The sequence below is a fragment of the Triturus cristatus genome, chromosome 4_1 (assembly GCF_964204655.1).
Source record: "Triturus cristatus chromosome 4_1, aTriCri1.1, whole genome shotgun sequence".
Taxonomy (NCBI): Eukaryota; Metazoa; Chordata; class Amphibia; order Caudata; family Salamandridae; genus Triturus; species Triturus cristatus.
In genome coordinates this window covers 972982177-973001870 of record NC_140585.1, presented here as the reverse complement: position 1 = coordinate 973001870, position 19694 = coordinate 972982177, and the positions used below count along the sequence as shown (strand labels likewise).

At 46.6% G+C, this 19694-nt stretch overlaps 1 protein-coding gene across 3 annotated transcripts in view; it reads right to left on the bottom strand.

The window, feature by feature from the left end:
• OSBPL8 (oxysterol binding protein like 8) overlaps positions 1-19694 on the bottom strand; it is a 939874-nt gene that overhangs the window by 865938 nt on the left and 54242 nt on the right. For all 3 annotated transcript variants that reach the window (XM_085653858.1, XM_085653857.1, XM_085653859.1), the window contains exon 2: positions 11035-11165. The gene's annotated coding sequence lies outside the window, so the exon portion shown is untranslated. The remainder of the gene's footprint in view (positions 1-11034; positions 11166-19694) is intronic.

The window sequence follows — 19694 nt, the reverse complement described above, 5'->3', positions numbered from 1 at the left end:
TAAATTACAATTCATTGGAGTCTAAACCTGACTTTTCTTCCTGCTCCCAATCAAAGGTTAGCATTTATTAAATGTAATAATGTAACCAATGTTATCCAATGGGAGAGATGGGTCTTACAGTAGTGAAAACACTTTTGTGGGATTTCACTACCAGGACATGTTAGACCTAAAAGAACATGTCCTGCTTTTTAAATACAAACCCTATGGGGTGACTTGAATGGATTAAAACAGAAGATTGAGCCCTGGCAAAAGGCTCAATTTGCCAGGTTGAAATGGCAGTCTAAAACTGCACTACAGGCTACAATGGCAGGCCTGAGACACGTTTTAAAGTGACACTTTCACTATTTAACTTACAGGCCCTGGGTACATGCAGTACCACTTTACTAGTCACTAGGGACTTACAAGTCAATTAAATGTGCGCCACTTGTACCATGTTTAAGGGAGAGAGCACAAGCACTTTAGCACTGGTTAGCATACCTCAAAATGTGAGTTACTAGCATATGACAAATGAATGGCGAGAGGCTTAGCTCTTGAAGCCAGATGACTGACTGTGATAGTTCAATGCAGCAGAGTTGTAAACCCAAGAGTGATACGAACTCCAATTTCTCAGTTATACCACAACGAAATCTAGTCTCCAATGAGTCTATACGAGGTAACTTCAGCGCAATTCCAAAACCTTGGCTCCCTCAAAAATCTCAGTAACCATTTCCTTAGTAGTGTCTCGGTTTGACTATGCCAATGGACTGTACTTTGGAGCACCTCTGTTAATTATACAGCAATTACAGAGAATTGAGAATACAGCTTCTCAACTTATCAATGTAGACATTTATTTGAAAGTTTTGTATAGCGCGAACAAGACCCTTACGGGTATCAGAGTAATTTACAAGGTCGATGTAAGTAAACAAATACAGGCATAGAAAAAATGTAGGTAAGACTAATACAAAAATATTTAATATAATATAATGTACCTACTGTAGCTGCCTGTGGCTAAAAAGGAACACTTGCAAAGCAATATGCATTGTTCATCCAACAATCCATGGAAACGAACTGCTCTTACTTCAAAAGAAAGTCCACTCCTTTAATCAAACCAAACAACCCCTCTTTCGACTATCCGTCCTTTCAAAAAGTTGCAAACTGGTGGTGAGGGAGCAGGGGGGGGAGGAGGCTCCTTCGCTAGTTAGCCTTGTAGATCGATCCCTTGACAGCATTAAAAACTTTGCTCTTTCCTTCCACAGAAAGGCAACATACAGACACCGAACTAAGACAATTGTAATATTCTCTGCAACACCGCACTCGAGGGCTACAACATATTTGAAGCAAGTCTTTGAATCTCACCGAATATCTCCAATACAGGACATACTACATCAAGGTTCAACCGCAAGCTCAAAAGAACGTTCAGGAAGCCACATAATACAAAATAAGCTTTTTTATAGGTGTCTGCAAGTATGAACACAGACTGCACATTTACACATACTTTATTGGCTTTCCATTTACGGATACAAACTGCTAAGCTTACAGTCATTTGCAACACCAAAAGGCTCTTATCTCCCACAGGGAAAAATGACTCACCAAGCTGTATGTCAGTCAACTCTAAAGCTTGAATGCAAATATTTAAGCACGTTTTTACAAAGAATATTTTACCAAAGCACCAGGTAAACTGATTTTAGAAAAAAACATAACATGTAAAATATCAATGTCAAACTAGAATTTAACATGGGATTTTACGAATACAAAAAAAATACCAGATCTACTGCACAAAGGGGCAAGGTGTTAAGAGAATCTTTTTTCTTTTTTTTATGATGGCTAGGATGAATTTAAGATCTGTAAATGTGATTGGGTGCAAAATTAGAACTAAACACATTAAATAATTGAATATGTATATTGCTAGTTAGATTAATAAGATGTAAAACACTGAAATAGGGTTGAGCAATTTGCAAATGAAATATGCACAAAGCCTCCCAATGTACTTTGAAGTAATAAACACGTGCCTTGGAGCCATGTTAGGTTGAAATAAGCCAAGGTTTTTCCTGGAGATTCACAGTTTGACTGGTGGCATTGATCACTCCTTCATGCGAATAATGTAACAGAGAAAAGGGAAGATTCTTAGAACGATTTAGGAACAAGAATAGAGAATACAATCTTATTAAATGTCACTTCTCAACTATCCTCAAACCTCGAAAAGAATGGTGTTCTCAAAGGCTGGCAGTCTGGTTACTGGCTTTTCCATGAATGAATAAAAAAAACAATCAGGAAAGAGCTCCTTAATAGTGGTCATGCAGGCACACTCATCTCTGTGCAGCATTGAATACCATTAATAATTGCATTTTGATCAGCCATTTAGAAATGCAATGTTAGGCAAAGCCTTAACTTGGTGCAATGCCAAAATGTAAAATCTGAGTGTACAAGTTAGATTGGCTCGTTTAGTTCTGCTAGCCTGCATTTTTGATGTCTATCATGCACTATCACATGTACTCATAGTGCATCGATATTCAAGATTAACCTAGCGCAAACGAGGGGGGGGTATGCTAGGCAGCCTGGCTGCAATATCGCTGCTGCCTAGCAAGGCTCTGCCGGACAGGGAATCCAAACAGCTATTTAGTCTGATTTAGGAGTTGCGTTGGTTATAATTTGCCTACTGCTGTTGCCCCCAATGGCTTGTGGACTGTGCTGAGCCCCCTTGATGGCGCTGGGGCTGTGGAGGGGCCCGGATTCCACAGCAGCCTCATGTGGGGATATCTGCCGCAGCACGGCTGGATAACTGGCGCTTCCGCATGCCGAGCCCGCTAGGCTCCTCGCGGAGGGGGGTGTTGCAGACAATGAGGAGAGGTGCAGCCCCATCAATCTGCTGAACCCGGAGCTGAACAGAGGGTGAGGCGGGACTGCAGGGGGACTTGCCTGCTGGATTTGGGCCCGAAGGACGGGGCAGAGCAGGGCCAGACACCTTTCTTCCCATCTGGCATGGATCCCCACAACTGGGGTTTCAGGCCAACCTCCCCCAACTGCTCCTGTGTGTAGCAGGCCTGCTCGTACCCCAGTAAGGGACTTCTGGGGTGCCGCAGGGCAACTAGGCCTGGTGACTGGACTCTTCCGCAGCTTCCGGAGGCCAGGACTACAAAAGAAGAACCCCTGAGGAGGCTGGGTATGCGCAGGACATTTGTTTAATGTTCCAGGAACTTAAACAGCTTGCATTGACACAAAGATTGACCTCCTCACTGACAACCTTGATCAACTCAAAGAAAAAGTTTATGGGTACGAGGAGCATATTGACCAATGTGAGCGCCGAAACTCGGACATTGAGGACACAGTCTGCTGCTGGTGAGCAGTTACTTCAGATGGAAAAAGTGCTCGAGGTCATTAAAAACAAAGACCTTGAAGCGCAAAAGTGTAGCAATAACCTGCGCATTCTTGGCATCCCTGAATCCATGGAAATGGAACAGATGGTGGTTTACGTGGAGACTATGCTACAATCCCTTTATGGAGATAATCTCTCCCCCATGTTCATTGTAGAGAGAGCGCACCGGTCCTTGGGAGTGCATCTGCTCCTGGAGCACAGGTGCACTAAATTGTGGCTTACTTTTTGCATTATAAGGACCATGACACAGTACGCGCCTAATCAGGGCCCCTGCAGTACCAGGGTAACCCAGTCTCCTCCTTCCCAGACTTTATGCTGACCGTGCAGGCTGCCCGGCGTGAGTTTCTTCCTGTGAAACGCTAACTGCAAAAAACTGGTGCCATCTATTCCTTAATCTACCCAGCCAAGTTGAGTGTTCTACATCGCGGAAGACATACCATTTTACAGGCCGCAAGGCTGCCACCAAATTCATCAAAAGCATGAACTCCCCCCCCCCCCCCACTGCCAAGTCCGCCCCCTCATCCAGCAGTAACTGCCTCCGTGACGATGACTAATTGTCAGGGGCCATCTATGCTGCTCTCTTCTGTTGGAGCTGTGAGTTGGAGTGGAATCTCCCATGCGAGTGATGTGGTGCCCACCCACCAGAAGCCCTTATGGCTGACCCCGGCTTGAATGTGTGGCTGTGACTGTTTTGTCTGGCAGGCTGAGGGGACAACTGTCGCTCTATCCTAGGATGACCTCTAACCTACTGATCCTGGCCACTCAGCCATTCTATGGTTGAGGTATCTTGCTGCCCCTTCGGGTCTGTTTCCCTACACTGTTGTAACATGGGGTTCAGCTTTTTCCTATTGAGGGGGGGGGATTTGGCTCGATTGGGGGGGGGGGGGGGGCAAAGTGGGTGGGGGTTTTATGGTTGAAAATATTATACTATGTTTACTGTTTTGCTTTTTAATCACCACTTACCAGTACATTGCCGCATCCGTTCTCTGAACGATAAGTGATCTGCGCTATTATATGGCACTCTAAGTACTGATGCACCCCATTAAATGTCTGACCTGGAATGTCCAGGGACTGACTGGTTGTCCCAAGACGCAGCATATGCTAGCATATCTGCAGCAACACCATACTGACATTTGCCTACTACAGATACACTTCAATGAATCGACCCGGGCATGCTTGCGGGCGGGCTGAAGTGCTGAGTCGCAGGTATTTCACTACTTCAACTATGCTTGCTTGCGGTGTGGCTGTAATTATCCACAGAAGCCTACCTGGACATACCAGTCACACGCTATGTGACTCACAGGGCAGGTTCGTCATCCTGGCGGGCACACTGCAGGGGCATCCCCTGATATTAAGGTTGGTTTACGGCCCAAATATTGATGACCCTACTTTCTTTGCCGAGTTCTGGCAGCTGGCCAGCACGATGGGCACTTGAGCGGTGCTGTGAGCAGGGGATTTCAATTTGGTCCTAGATGCGTGCGAGGACAAATCTAGTGAATCCAGAAGTCCACATCTGGGAGCCACAGCTCAGCTATTGACTCATAGTAGATAATGACCTCACTGATATTTGGCACGCGCATCATGCCTTTAGTGCAGAGAGCACATGTATAGGGCTGACGCATAATACATGGTCTCGAATAGGCTACTGGTTGGTCACTAGAGAGGTCACCTGGACTAATGCTTTCACACAACTCCCTAGAACGCTATCAGATAAAACCCCTGTACTATTGCAGCTTGCCCCTCCGGAGATGCTCTTGCAGGCCTTCAATTGGAGGTTCCCTCCCTAACGCCCTTCGGAATCAGGTTTTCAGAGCAGGAACCAGGATAGCCATAGTCAAATACTTCAAGCAGAATAAGCAGTCCGTAGGATTCTCACCCATGCTCGCGTAGGTGTTTAAAGGTAGTGATAAGGGGACTATGCATTGGTAAGCAAGCTGGGGTACTTAAGGTGTTGAGCAGCGAGCTTAGAAACAGACATCAGGGCTTTGGAGCTCCAATTTCTTGCCACTAACAAACTATTCTTGCTACCATTCGGCAAAAGCTCCTAGATTACGATACAGCAGATGCTTGCGAAACTCATTATCTTGGGAGGGAAGCTCACACCAGGCATAAAGGAGAGGGATATAGGGCAGGTAAGACGCTGGACCAACAGACTGTTCACGTGGGGGTCAAAGGTATACTGCGCGTTATGACCAATTTTTACTCTACTTTATATACTGCACCCCCACCACCGGACATGTCCACCCTGACCTCTTATCTGGACTCCGTGCAGCTGCTGTAGCTAGAGGATGGGCATTGCAAGTACCTCAATAAACCTTTTACAGTGGAGGAGGTAATCCAGACCATTAGTGGTATGCGTGGAGATAAGGTGGCATGCATGTATGGCCTTACTGCAGCTTTCTATAAAGAATATGCAACTCTCCTTTCCACCTCCTGTCCATGTAGGAGGAATCCATGTCACGCAGCATACTCCCGCCCTCTCTTAGGGAGGCACTTCTTGTTACCATCCTGAAGCCTGATAAAGATGCTCAATGTTGCGACTCCTACAGACCACTTACTGTGATCAACCTTGATAACGAAATCCTGGCGAAGTCTGTTGCTTCCTGACTTCTTCCCCTACTACCGAATATGGTTTGACCAGATCAATCTGGCTTTGTACCCTGCCGTTTGACGGTACACATTTTGTTAAACTTGTCGGCACTACTCCACTTGGTAGATCCTCACCATGCACGACGGTGGTACTACTGGAAGCTACGAAAGCATTTGATTCACTCAAATGGCCCTATCTTTTCCATCTTCTGGCTCGACTTCGCATTGGGGAAGCCTTTTTGTGACTGATCAAATTGCTGTATGCTCAGACCGTGGCTCGACTGCTTGGTAATGGGGCGGCCACTCCCACCTTTGCCGGAGGACGTGGCAGGGCTGTCCATTGTCGCCCATCCTTTTTGGAGTAGCAATGGAGCCCTTAACTGCTCAATTGCAGAAGCATCATGGCACCATAGGAACACGCTCACCCCTAGGCAGATATTAGTCTCAAAGTACACAGATGACATCGCCTTGTATGTCAGGGACCCTCAATCTAACCTGGATCATCTCATAAGGAAATAACTAGTTTTGAAGGCTTTGCTGGCATTACTATTAATTGGTCAAAAATCTATAATATTCCCGCTTACTGATGCCACTGAGGCCTTTGAGTCTGAATTTCCCTTGATTTGGGCGGTTGACCCGGTTAAATATATGAGAGTTCGAATGAGTTGAATCCTAGATGATTAGGTCATGAAAACTATGGCCAGTTGATGCCCTGGCTGGAAGGCCTAGTGTCCACATGGGTGAGGTTATCGCTGTCCCTTATTGGGAGGATCACATTAGCCAAAATGGTAATATTCCACACATTTCTGTACATTTTTATCAATCTACCACTCCCGGTGACAGCCCACTTTTGCTGATGCCTTCGATCTCACCTTGTAGCATTAGCGTGGCCAGGATAGCAGCCTCGGGTGGCATGGAAGATGTGGACTCTTACCTTCAAGCAGGGTGAGCTCTGCGCCAAGGACATGGGCTTGTACTTCTAATGCACACAGGCACAACTGGCCTACTTCTGGCTGCACCCCCACTCAGCTCCAGCCACACACACAGCACCCGAACATGATGACCTAGCCACTTGCTTGCTGCTTTGTTCTCCCTCACAAAATGTCCTCATGACCGGATTGACACTGTGGCTTGTCCGGTTTGGGCGTGGGACAGACTGCGTCATCGGGCGAGATTAAATCACTTGTACACACTAGTGGTGTCCCCAATGAATCACACTCCGATTCCTGTGACTGCAGACGCTGGTGCTTGCAGCAGCCCGAGACTACTTCAGCTGATGACATTTGGTGAGGTTTATCCAACAGAGACCTTTATTTCTCCACGGAGACTACCTGATGACTCACAGTCTGATATTTACTTACCATCAGTTACAGGAAGTCCTGTGCGCCATACATGACACCTTCCCAGTGGACCCTCTAACTTTCTTCACACAGGGTGCACTGCCTACTAACCCATCGCCGCGCAGCCTCATCAATCGCCTTTACACGATGCTGCAGTAAACTGCGCCCCACATACACCTCTTGCACGAGACGCCTGGACAGCTGATTTGGCATCTCCTGTCAGCAAAGAACAATGGTGTTGGTGTTGCTCTCAGTACCCGGGGTCTACCCCCGAATTATAGGCTTGGTTTAGTTCATTTTAAATACCTGCACAGACTGTATCGTACATCTGCAAAGCTACACAGGATGGATTTACTCGAAGAGCCACATTGTTGGTGTTGTGATGCACCTATTGCTACCTTCTTGCACTTAGCATGGGAGTGCCCTCGATTATCACGCTTCTGGTCCAAAGTGTTTGATACCATTAAGCTTATCACGAACTAGGAGCTTGAAGCCTTTAAGAGCATGAGAACCACCTGGTAGGTGATGAAGGCGGACAATGTTGATTGCGCTGCTTGGTTATGTCAAGGACGCCCCCACTGAACTACGGGAACTAATTGCTATCCTGCAGTTGTTAGCTAAGCAAAGGGTGACCATCCATTGGGGCCAGTGTCCTGCGCCCCGGCTGGACCACTGGTTACAGAATACAGCATACTGGCAGGAACAACTTGGCGCCTATTGGGGGCGTACACCGATACATTCTCTCATTAATTACAAGGACATTTGGGCTCCGCTGGTGGCATACCTGCTGACGCAACAGGATACGGACGTAACTGCGGACCATGTTGCCTCCTAAGAATATGCTGCCCGACTTCCTTTGGTTGTCACTATTTTTGGGGTTGGTGGAGGGGAGCAGCCACGAGTTTGGGATGATCATAGCTCGCACCCTGCTGTGTCGCTACTTGAGTGGCGATGCTGGGCTTTTTTCCTGCACGATGTGAACATTGCTGATTTGGGTGCCTATTCAGTAAATACCCAAGTGGAATGCTAACTTCTCTTTGGTTGCACTGCATTTGAAGCCTTTTTTTGTTGCACTACTTTTATTTTGTAATTCTCGTCAATGCCAATAAAATACAATTAAAAAAAAATAAAAAAATAGTGCAGAACAGGAGGCTAGCGCCCAGTAGCAATTTGCATGTTCAAAATTGGATGCAGCAAAGGTGCCTCTGAATACATAAAGTAAATACAGATGGGCTGGAACTAGGGGCAACCGATTGACAAAACCTCTCCATCATACCACGAGAAGATTAGGAAACTAAAAATAGGTTCTACACTCCTTCGTCACCTACCAGGTGGTTCTCATGCTCTTAAAGAGCACCCATAAAGATGTGAGGCACTGTGAGGCATACAGGGATAGTCTCCAGCCTCGATTATTATAAAACCAATGATGCCTACCAAACTCTCAAGAGTACAAATCCAGGCATCTGTCTCAACTTCAGTCTTCCATGATATGAATACATTACACCAGTCAGGGAAACACTTCAGTAATGGCTGATCAAACAAAAAATAAAAGTGTGTGAGTACGGGCAGCACCCAAGTATCATCACGGCTATTCTCTGGCAACTGAAACCTGCTCGCTCCTCTCGACCACCTCTTTGGATAGACAGCAAGATTACAAAGGATTTAGATGACACTGCATACCCAGGGGTCAATGATAAAACTACCTAATAGTCTATACAGGAGTAAGGATTTGTTTACTCTTCACGGTTAACTGAAGATGAAGCTCTCCAGCAGCATCCATTTCTCTGTCATGTCAGAGACCCGAGAACGGCATTCTTGATGAAGGCGACATTTCAGCCACCTGGATTTAAAATACCATCAATCTTTTTTTACTCGTTATGAACACTGTTACTGATAAACAAAAGGCCATCTGAAATATAAACCAGGCCATGGAGTTTCAAAGCAGACACGTGGTACAGTACTATCTTTAATGTGCAACCCCCCTCCCTGTATGAAACTGTAAAAGAAGACTCGAGGTTTCACCAAAAACCATGAATAAACGTACGCCTTTCCAGCAACCCTAAACAAGACTCTACCAACATAACACTAACCCATGGAAGTGGCCATCTCTTGCACGGTTTCTCTTAAGAATGCCTTCCACGGTCACCTCTAGTCTGATGCGGCTGCCCTAAACAAATCCTTAAATCACTCCAAGGATACACAGAGGTCATTCATCAGAGCAGGCACACTCTTGGGGTTCTCCTCAACACGTGGACTGCACGGTCAGTGCTGCATTGTTCTTATGCTCTTCAGCACTCATTACAAACTCTTGCATCTGGGGAAATATATGCACTCAATTGAGGATGAGGGGCCACAACAACTATATTTTTCAACCTTATTCAGCTCCTGCAAACGTGTTCTGTAAATATGAAGGAATTTGAGGCTAACAATGAAGATTGTAGCCTTACATTGGTTCTAGTGAGCTGTCACACAGAACTTGGCAGGCTAGAGCATGTGTCCAAACAATGTGTACTAGCAAGATCCAGCTCGCTGCTTGCACCAATTTCTTTAATACCAGAAAGAGTGAAAAAGCATCCAAGTAATTTTAGTACAAGATGAAAAAGCTCCACCAGGAAAAGGAGAGACCACGGCACAAGCAAAACAATCTGAATCTATAAATTTGGAACCAGGGGGCCACAAAATAATCTGATGAACTGACCAACTAGTGACACTCTGGCTTTGTAGACCACTCAGCACAGACAGTTAATTTTCAGTGCATCAATACATTCATTCCACATTTTTTCTTTCATCTTAAGTCTAGTGTGTGCTAACAGGGCAACCAACACGAAAGCAAATCCGGCTGCAGGTAACTCAAGAAGCCAGGAGTAAAGAATAGTCGAAAAATCCAGAATGTGGCTCATTATAAAAAACATTTAATGTCAAAGTATACACAAGAATGCAGTTCCTATTTATAGAGCAACAAATAAAAACTGAAAGAAACTGCCATGAGGTCTTGGTATTTAACCAGTATAATGAACTTTATTTATTATGTATGTGTGTGTATCTCCATATATGAGTGTTTCCACAACAAGCAATGGCAAAGCCAATAGGTTTTGACTTGGTAAAAACCATTGGTTTTGTCAATTTTTTTTCTCTATTTTTTTAGGCATGTTACTTAGCAGCGCACGCGCACCGAAGCAGTCAGCGCTGACCGGGTAATAGCGTTTTTTTTCCTTTAAGACATGTATCACAACAGCTCATGCGGTCGTGAAATAGCTATATTAAAAAAAAAAAAAAAAAAAAACACAACAACAGTGCAAGGGGACGCCAAGCCGTTTTTTGAGCCCCTTTTTTTTTTTTACAAAATCTTTCGCTGACCGCGCATGCCTGCTGTAGGCGAAACCTAAAAAGAACCAAGTCAACTGTTCACCCTCACATTACGTTTGTATGAAGAACGCATTTTTGCACTGTATTTTCCTGCAAATCTCACATTTAGATGTCTGACTTATTTAAATATTCTGAACCTGCAAGCATTAAATAGTAACTGGGAAAGCAATCGGGCCTTAATTTTAAATCAAAGCATCATACAGTGACGTCCATCATTTGAAACAGCAAATAAACCATCATCAATGAAGGCATATTTAAATAAGAAACAGTATTGCTTTAACCAGAAGATATATTATAAAGTGACACTGAAGCCGTGTCATTAAGCAAACAAGTGAGCGCAATGCGGATGAGAACAAAACATTAAAAGTGGATTGCATTAACACTTACTGTTAACATACTCCTATAAACTGGATTCTGATCTTCTGATTGAGTGCAGATCATTTCAATCAGCAAACATCTACATAATCCCTTTGTTTCCACGTTTTATGAAATACAAAATGTCCTCGCAGGGTGAAAACCTGAAAAGGGAATAAGATAATTAGCAGACACATTCAAATGTTAAACAAAATGTATACAAGCAAAGAGTTACAGTAATGTTAGTAAACGGTCTTCCGAGTTTCAGCATCCAGAGTCCAATGTTCCCAACGCACACAGGCCAGCTTGAAAGGTCGCCCACTGTGCAAGGAGCAGGATACTAAAGCGCACATGTTGCTCACAGAGGGTACTTCAGTACTCGTGATGCACAGACTTCTCCACACTACAGTCTGCTAGATTTAAAGGCTGGGAGACTGGGAAAGCTGGTCAGACAAGGACGTCTAAAGACATGACTATAGCAATAGTCATTAATAAGTATAACACGTCATGACTTTGTGCCATATAAAACAAGCATTGACAATGGCAACTGGTCTGGCCGACAACTGCCTCCTCTGCATCATAGTTCAGATCCAAAAGGGCAGATACGCTGCTTCTAAACATGGTTGTCATCTTTGAGCAGTTAAACAATGACACACTATGGACACCCATCCAAAATTGCCATTTGGCTTAAAACGCAGTGGCCATGTAGGACGCACAGCATTATAGGTGTAATAAGCAGCAAGCAAGTTTCTGAGTAGCATTGATTGTTAAAACTGCTGGGTCCTAAAAAATAAAATTTAAAAAAAAGAAATGAAATGAGGACCAATAAAAATATAAATTGGAAAACTAAAGGACTGGCCCACTAGTTCTGAAAGCACATTCATTTTTATGTGGATGTGTATATGGGTCAAAGGCAGTCACTCACAAAGTAAGAGAGCCAATGGATGAAGTGGGCTGCCCGCTGACCTCTATTTATATCTTACCATTACAGAAGCAATATTTGAATGGATGAAGAGGGCTGACCCAAAACCCCACTACATATGCGTAAGCATGGATGTATTTATGATTTTTTTTATTAGAAGAGCCAAGCAGACAGCTAGAATAGCGAGGCCAGACCTAAAAAAGTCCATTAAACTGCACAGAGCCTAATGTAATTAAGTACAAAATTACAGATGACAAGATATAGCCCCCCCCCCCCCCCCCCTTCGTTAGAGGTTATACTTATCGCAGTGTAAATCTTCTACCTACGGGGTTTGTCAGGGAGCTAACCAGCACAAAAACCCTTGCTTATAATGGAAACTGTAAGATCCCAAGTAACAAAATACCGCTATCTGGGTTTCAACACAGTGTAAGTCACTATTAAAAAAACTACTAGGTTTAACAGTCTTAAACCAGAAGTCTGGCATACTGCCTTCACTGTAATATTTCATAATCAAGCAGACCTAGGTGATCTGACAGCTTATCCCTGAACCTCTTAGGCCTATAGCCTTGATCACTGGCTTGCCAGCATAACCAACTCAGAACTACTGTACTAAGCATTATCAGTGTAATATACACACCCTTTCAACAGAAGCATGCACATTCTGTTCACACGTTTCTAGAGAAGATAATCATGCAGGTATAGCACACGCCCCTCTTTCAGTATGGCTTTTAAAAGCGGTTTCTGGTGATCGCATAAGATCAGGCAACGGCTGCGCGGACATACCGGAACTAAATAGATGAACTGGTCTGTGTTCTGGTGCTAAGCTCCGTAAAACCGCTGAACCAGGCTCCTCTTCCTTAGGCTAGACCTTTGTATGGAGCAGAGTGAACAGATCATACGTTTTAGACAATTCTTTAAAGAATGGCCTGCTATTTGCCAGAGGATGGTTAGCACATAACTACAGTTCTCAGAAAGGTTGCATATTCTAAAATGTAAACACTGAAATTTCTGAAAGTGAGATACTATGAATTAATTAAATGGTTACTAACAGTTAACTGAGAAACCATGGGGGCGTCAAAAAAAAAAAAAAAAAAAAAAACGCAACAGTTGGCCTCCCTCTACACTCAATGTACAACTTAATCAGGGCAAGAGGGTTGACAGATATATTACGGGCCTATAACCCCCATGAGCAGCAATTCACCTTTCACTCAGGAGTGCAACAGTTTTTCACGCATTTATTATCTATTCACCCTTACTGTCACTTACACCTCTTCTCAGACGCTCTTCACCTGGCACAAGGTTTTATTGATCACTCCCCCATGTGGGATAAACTGGGTCTTGGGGGCGGGGGGCACACCTCACATCGTACTATCTCACTCGACCCGTGGTACCTCAAGCTACCCAAGATCAGGGAGGGACTCCAAACCACAACAGAGCCATACTTTACCGAAAACAAAGCATCCGTCGACTAGGCTCAAACCCTGTGGGAGGCCTACAAGGCAGTTATTGGAGATCAGGCACTTTCCTTAATAGCAGGACACAAAACTGGCAAACGAGCCTGGCTAGATTCGCTGGAGCGGGGAATTCAAACACTTGAAAGGGAGATTACTCGGTGGGATAGTCCTGAAGCTAGGCATGCTCTATCACTAAAGCAAAAACAGTACAGGGAAGTGGTGACTGAGGCCACCTGCCTAAGTCAATGCCATGCAACACTGTGTATATGAGGTTGGTAAAAAAGCAAGCAAATTGTTGGCCTGGTTAGATAAGAGGGAGCAGGCCAGCCGCTGGGTGCTAGAACTGCGGTCACAGTAGAAAGTGCTGGTGTGGGACCAACAGAGGGTGGCAGAAGTCTTTGCCACTTATTATGCTCAGTTATAATTCCCTACGGTGACCACCACAGTGGAGGAATCATGGGAGTTTCTCACAGACATCCAACTACTGACTCTACCTACCTTGGCTCGGTCGCTTCCGATCCAAGGAGAGAACAGAAGATGAAATAGCAAAAGCAGTGCGGGAGTGGTCTTCTGGCAAGACGGTCTGCCCTATTGGGATACCAAATCAACCTCTACAAACAACTGAGTTGGAAGCTAGCCTCACATCTCCTGAAGATTTTCATAGAGAGCCACCAAGTGTGTGCGCTGCCCAGAGACCAACGACTGGTAATCATAGAGGTAATCCCTAAGGAGAGGAAGCACCCTGAGGACTGTGCCTCTTATAAGCCAAGATCTCTCCCCAATGCGGAGGCCAAGATTCTGGCCATGGTCTTGCCACCCGCCTCACCAAGGTCATCTCAGGCCTGATCCACCAGGATCAATCTGGCTTTATGCCCTATCGTAATACCACACTAAACCTGAGGCACCTTGATAACGTGCTGAGCAAGGCGCCCCGGCTGCAAAAGCATGCGCTAGTCTTCTCATTAGACACCAGAATGGCATTTGACTCAGTTGAATGGGTATATATGTTTAAGGCGATGGCTAGAATGGGCTTCGGTCCAAGCTTTGCCCGCTGAGTACGACTTCTATATACAGACCTGCTCACACATGTAAGAGTGAACAGGGGGATCTCCTGGATCTTCCAGCTGCAACGTGGCACGCAGTAAGGTTGCCCCTTGTCGCCTCTCATATTTGTCCTTGCGTTGGAACCCTTGGAAGCTTGAATCAGGCAGGACCCACTGGTCCAAGACCTGCAGCGGACCAATCAGTGGGAGTATAAAATTGCCTATTACGAGGATGGCGTCCTGCTTTACGTGATCCCAAATATACAACCTACAAGGACGACTGCTGAGATTTTGGTTGCGCAGTCATGGGGCACTAGTTTTTTTCTTCTTTTTATTATCATCATACTGCACGGTTAATCACAAGCATTAGCACATTCTACATTTCTCGTATTCCGCCCATGGGGCCATTAGCAAGGATTACACTGTGGTATGCGTAGTGTACCAGTGTTTACTCACCCAAGCACTATTTGTGCGCAGTAGTATCAATTACAATCCACATTTAGTAATTACAGTGGTAAGAATCATACAGTATGAGGAAAACAAACCTATAACATTACACAGCAGTGACTGGTGATGGAATTTGCTCTAAATATCATGGTTACCAAACCTTTTAATCGTTCATTTCACAGGACCGGGAACCTGCCTATCATTCAAGGGTTTTTTGGTCAGGATGGGGGGGGGGGGGGGGGGGGCAATGCTCAGTGATATCAGACTACTTCCCTGTTCACGAGTGCCAGAGTTATCCCCATCTCTGTTTTCGGCAAAGAGGTGTTTGGTTGCGTTCCTTGTGTTTTATCAGAGTCAGGTTCTAGTTGAGAGTCCGGCCTTCGCAGCCCTTCCAATATGTGTCCCCAGTACTCTAGGTCTCGTTCTGCATTCTCGTCTGTACATACTGTTTACAGATGGCTTTCTTCCACTACACCCCACTCCCGCATGTCTGACAACCATGTATCTAGCTTTTTTTTTTTGTGGGGGGGGGGGGGGGGGGGGAAGAGAATTGAGTCCAATGTATCGCATTGTGCCGTTTTGCCGGTACTAGGCCTAGGAGCGCAAATTTGTGTCTTGTGCGTGTTCCCTTTTTTGGTATCGGGAGTACCACCAGTAGGCAGTGTTGGACGGTTTGTTCTAGCCCAACTGCTGTGGCAGCACGGAGTATCTGGATGACCCGATGCCAGTACCTTTGTAGTTGGAAGCATGGGCAAGTCATGTGCAGAAAAGTTGCAGAGTCTGCGCCACATTGGGAGCAGTGGGAAGGGCGTTATGGGTTAAAACGAGCTAGTCTCGGAGGTGTAAAATAGGTGCAATGAAGGTAGTGGAACGGAGTACGTTTGAACCTAGCGTTGCTAGCCACCTCCCGCACCTGTGCAAATGCCCTTTTCCACTCTCCTTCCGTAGGGGAGACTTTTAGGTCTTCAGACCACCTGTATTTTATCAGGGACGTCTCAATTTTGCGGTCTTCTTTAGGAGCCTTGTAGATGCGGGATATTAGGCCTCTAGTGGACTCCGGGTTGATCAGCAGCGCCAGTGTGTGCGACTGTATGGGATATTTTAGTGTATTGTAGAAAGTGCCCTTCGGGTATTTGGTACTATTGCATCGCTTCCTCATATGTCAGGAAGGTCCCATTAGCGAATAGATCTCCAGCCGTCAAGCTTCCATCTTCGTGCCATTTGGAGATATGCATAACTGGATTTGGCAGAACTCCTGCAACCATTGTAAGGGAAGTGAGTTTGTATAAGGTGCCTTGCGGATAACCCGGGAGACCGCCTGTTCCCAGATTGCCGCTACCTGTCAGATTATAAATGGGTCTTCTGCAGCACTGCTATTTGTGCCCCTTGTCTGCGCAGGTAAGTCTGTACTCGGTATCGCTTAGGGTACAAGTTAAGCCCCCTCACATTCCACGTTATCTTAAATTGTCCCATTTGACTGGCTCTGTGGTCCGTCACTGCTGTTAAAAACTTGAACTTGAAATTTCCTACCGCAACATTTTAGCCTTCCCTCCCCCCGGGTAAACAATGTCCCAACAATTAGTGCATTCCCAATCCCTGTAACCCCCTGCGTTCCCTCCCCAGTTTCCAACAATTATACATTATCATTAGAACTATGTTGACATCAGTATCATATCTCAGAACACATAATATGCAATTGCTGTTATGGTCTGATTGTATACTGTCAACAACTGCAGCGTTGATTGACACTCCAGCTAAAATACATACACTACACTGTCAGTCATCCCAAATCATAATTAAAGCCAGAGTGAGTTTAAATAGGTCCAGCCACAGCTGGTCCCTAGGTGTAGGAAAGGGTTAAGACAGGTCTTGTGCCTACAATAAAGCATACAATGTGGACTTGGGCATGTTGATCAAGTTATTCCATCTCAGAACTCTTCCATGCACCAGTGTATGGGGTTGGTCCGCCCGGCCGGGACAAGTAATTTAATGTAGTTTAATATGTATTGTGAGGTCCCGCTGAGTTAAGATTGAACTATTGGGGGGCAGTGGGTCACTCACCGTTTATGCCACCTCATAGTGATGTCAATAGTCCCAGAGACCTCAGCCTGTTGGTGCCTGTGCCACAGGGGCCCCTTCAGTCATATATTACAGCCTCTGACCGGGCCCAGACCCGGAAGCCGTCCTGCAGTTCAGTATTGAGGGGTCTGATCATCCATGTGGCTTCCCCCCGAACCTCCTGCCAGGTTTCTCTATAGTGTGGGCCCCACCTCTTCTGTTATCTCAATGCCTGCGCAGCTATGCCTACCCGGCTCACCCACTCCCGAGATCTGTGCCCGGTTCGCCCTTGTAGTCCTTGGCACCCAGCCCGGAGTCCCACCGCCGTGTTAAAGGGCTGCAGATGGTAATGACGGTGCAAGCGGGCACTCAACAGCCCCCAAGGCAGTCCTCTGCTTCTGCCGTGCAGTAGGCCGCAAGCAAGGTAGCAGCCCTCCTTTGCATGCAGGCTGCCTCTCTGGACCAGCCTCGTAGTCCACTTGCCGTGATAACTGCGCATCACACGGGATCTGCAGCTCTGTTCCTGTTTGAACCGCCTCGCATCCGCAGGCCCCTCAGTCCCATCGGGGGAGGGAGAAAAAGTCCTACTATTTAAAGGCTTCTCTCGGTCCGAACTGTCGGGAGGTTCTTGTGTCTGTCGGCAATCTCCCTGCACAGCAGGCCGCTCGCACTATCCCCCAGCCAGGTCCTGATGCCGGTTTCCACTCCGGATTTCAGGGCGCACCTGCTGCCCTGGCCCCGAGATTCTCACCCGGAGTGCCCACACAGGCCTAGTTGTCAGGTTCTGACCACAGATCCGTCTCTGCCCCGCGTGCGGATCATCCAATCATGCTCAGTCCTGCAGTTCTATTTAGTGCCCAGGCGCTCGCTCGGTTTTGTCTGTTCAGCCTCCCACACACCCCCGGTCCCTCTGTTTCAACCGGGGGGTGGGGGGGCAGGGCTGTCTCAGGCAACGGTTTGACTCTCCTGCAGCTGCGGCCAACGATTCTGATATGCAGGACAGCGCCCTCCGCGTCCCCACGCAACACGTCCCGATGCAAGCCGCCGCGCCAGTGGCAGGAAGACACCCACAGGCGGTCTCTTGGGTCTCCTCTCCCGGGCTCCACCGGCCGCTTTTCAGTATTTTCGTGCCAATCCAGGCCACCTATATGTTGTAGGCTCGGGGCAACCACTTTGGCATGTGGCAGCTGGGCTGGCAAGACAACTTTAAAGAATTATTTAGCGGGTGGGACTCGGAGCTCCTTAGGTTGCAACTGCTCCTGCAGCAACGTTGGCCAGGCCCCTCGTAGTGCGGCACTAGTTACAGAGGGCTTCTGCTATCTCTGGATCTATTACCCAATGAACCCGGTGTTGTTTTTCGACAAGAACCTGCCTCTAGAAAGATTAAAACAAGGTGTACAGCACCGTAGATACCTCCCGTTGACACTCCTGGGCAGATCGGCCCTGTTCAAAAATGATGTCTCTGCCCAGTTCTCTAGATTTTGCTAAACAAACCCTACCCAGTGCATTGATCGTACTTCAAGACTATAGAGGGTGAGATTGGAGCGCTGCTATGGGATGGTGGCCCAGCACAAATTACACAACATAAATTGACGTGGGATCGGTACGAAGGTGGGGGTGGGCCTTACCAGACACCCAAATGTACTACAATGCAGCGAAGTTATCCACCAACAGCTGGATCTTCCAACACCCAACGAGCTGGCCTATCCGATGGACAGACTGGTGCTGCAGACAGGGTGATATCGTAGGGGTCTCGAAAACACATAAAACTACAGGGACCAACAGCAATAGGGATTGACATCTGGCATGCAGCCAATTGAGCCCTGGGTTAGAAAAGAAAGATAATGCAGGCCACGCCCCTTTGGAACACAGGTGCACTGGGACACCTACCAGGCTTTGATAAATGGGACCTAATTAGTCTCTCCAGGGTGGGAGACTTATTGCAATAGGGTGACGTTGTTCCCTTCAAAGACTTACAACAAGACTACCAATTAGCACCTACCAAACATATAGTTATCTGAAAGTCCACTATGCATGGAGGGCGGCGCTGCCAAGGATAACAGTTCTACCGGAATCCTCATCTCTGCAGGACAGCCTACTAGGCAAATATATGCCAGGCAAGACAACATCTGACATAAAACAATTACTCCAGAACACACACGAAGCCCTGACACACTTAATAGTGCTGGGTCTACGATCTGTGGGGACTCTAGAATGATGAGAGGACGCAATGGCCTCCCCTAAAGAGGTGGCCCCCATGCTCAGGTTTCTGCATAGTACAATTAAAAATCCTCCACCACTCGCATTACTCCCGGACCACGTTGTTCAAGTTGGGTAGGGCACCTAGTGTCAACTGCTGACGGGGTTGTGGCCAGGTGGACAATATCACACGATGTGGGAATGCCCCAAAATACAGGGCTTTTGGGTGGCGGTAGTTGAATGTTTAAATGAACACCAACGCCACCCTCAGCACCGCCGAACACATGCACTTTCAGATCCACACGGACCCCAAGACCACCCTAAGAGGCACCCTCGTCTACAGACCGCCAGGACCCCGGCCTCAATTCTGCGACTCCATCGCCGACCTCATCAGCACACACGCGCTGACCTCCACTGACTACATCCTCCTCGGAGACCTGAACTATCACCTGGAGAACAACGACAGCAACTCCTCCACCCTGATCGACAACCTCACCAACCTCGGACTGAAACAGCTCGTCACGACGCAGACCCACATCGCCGGCCACAAGCTAGATGCCATCTTCTCCT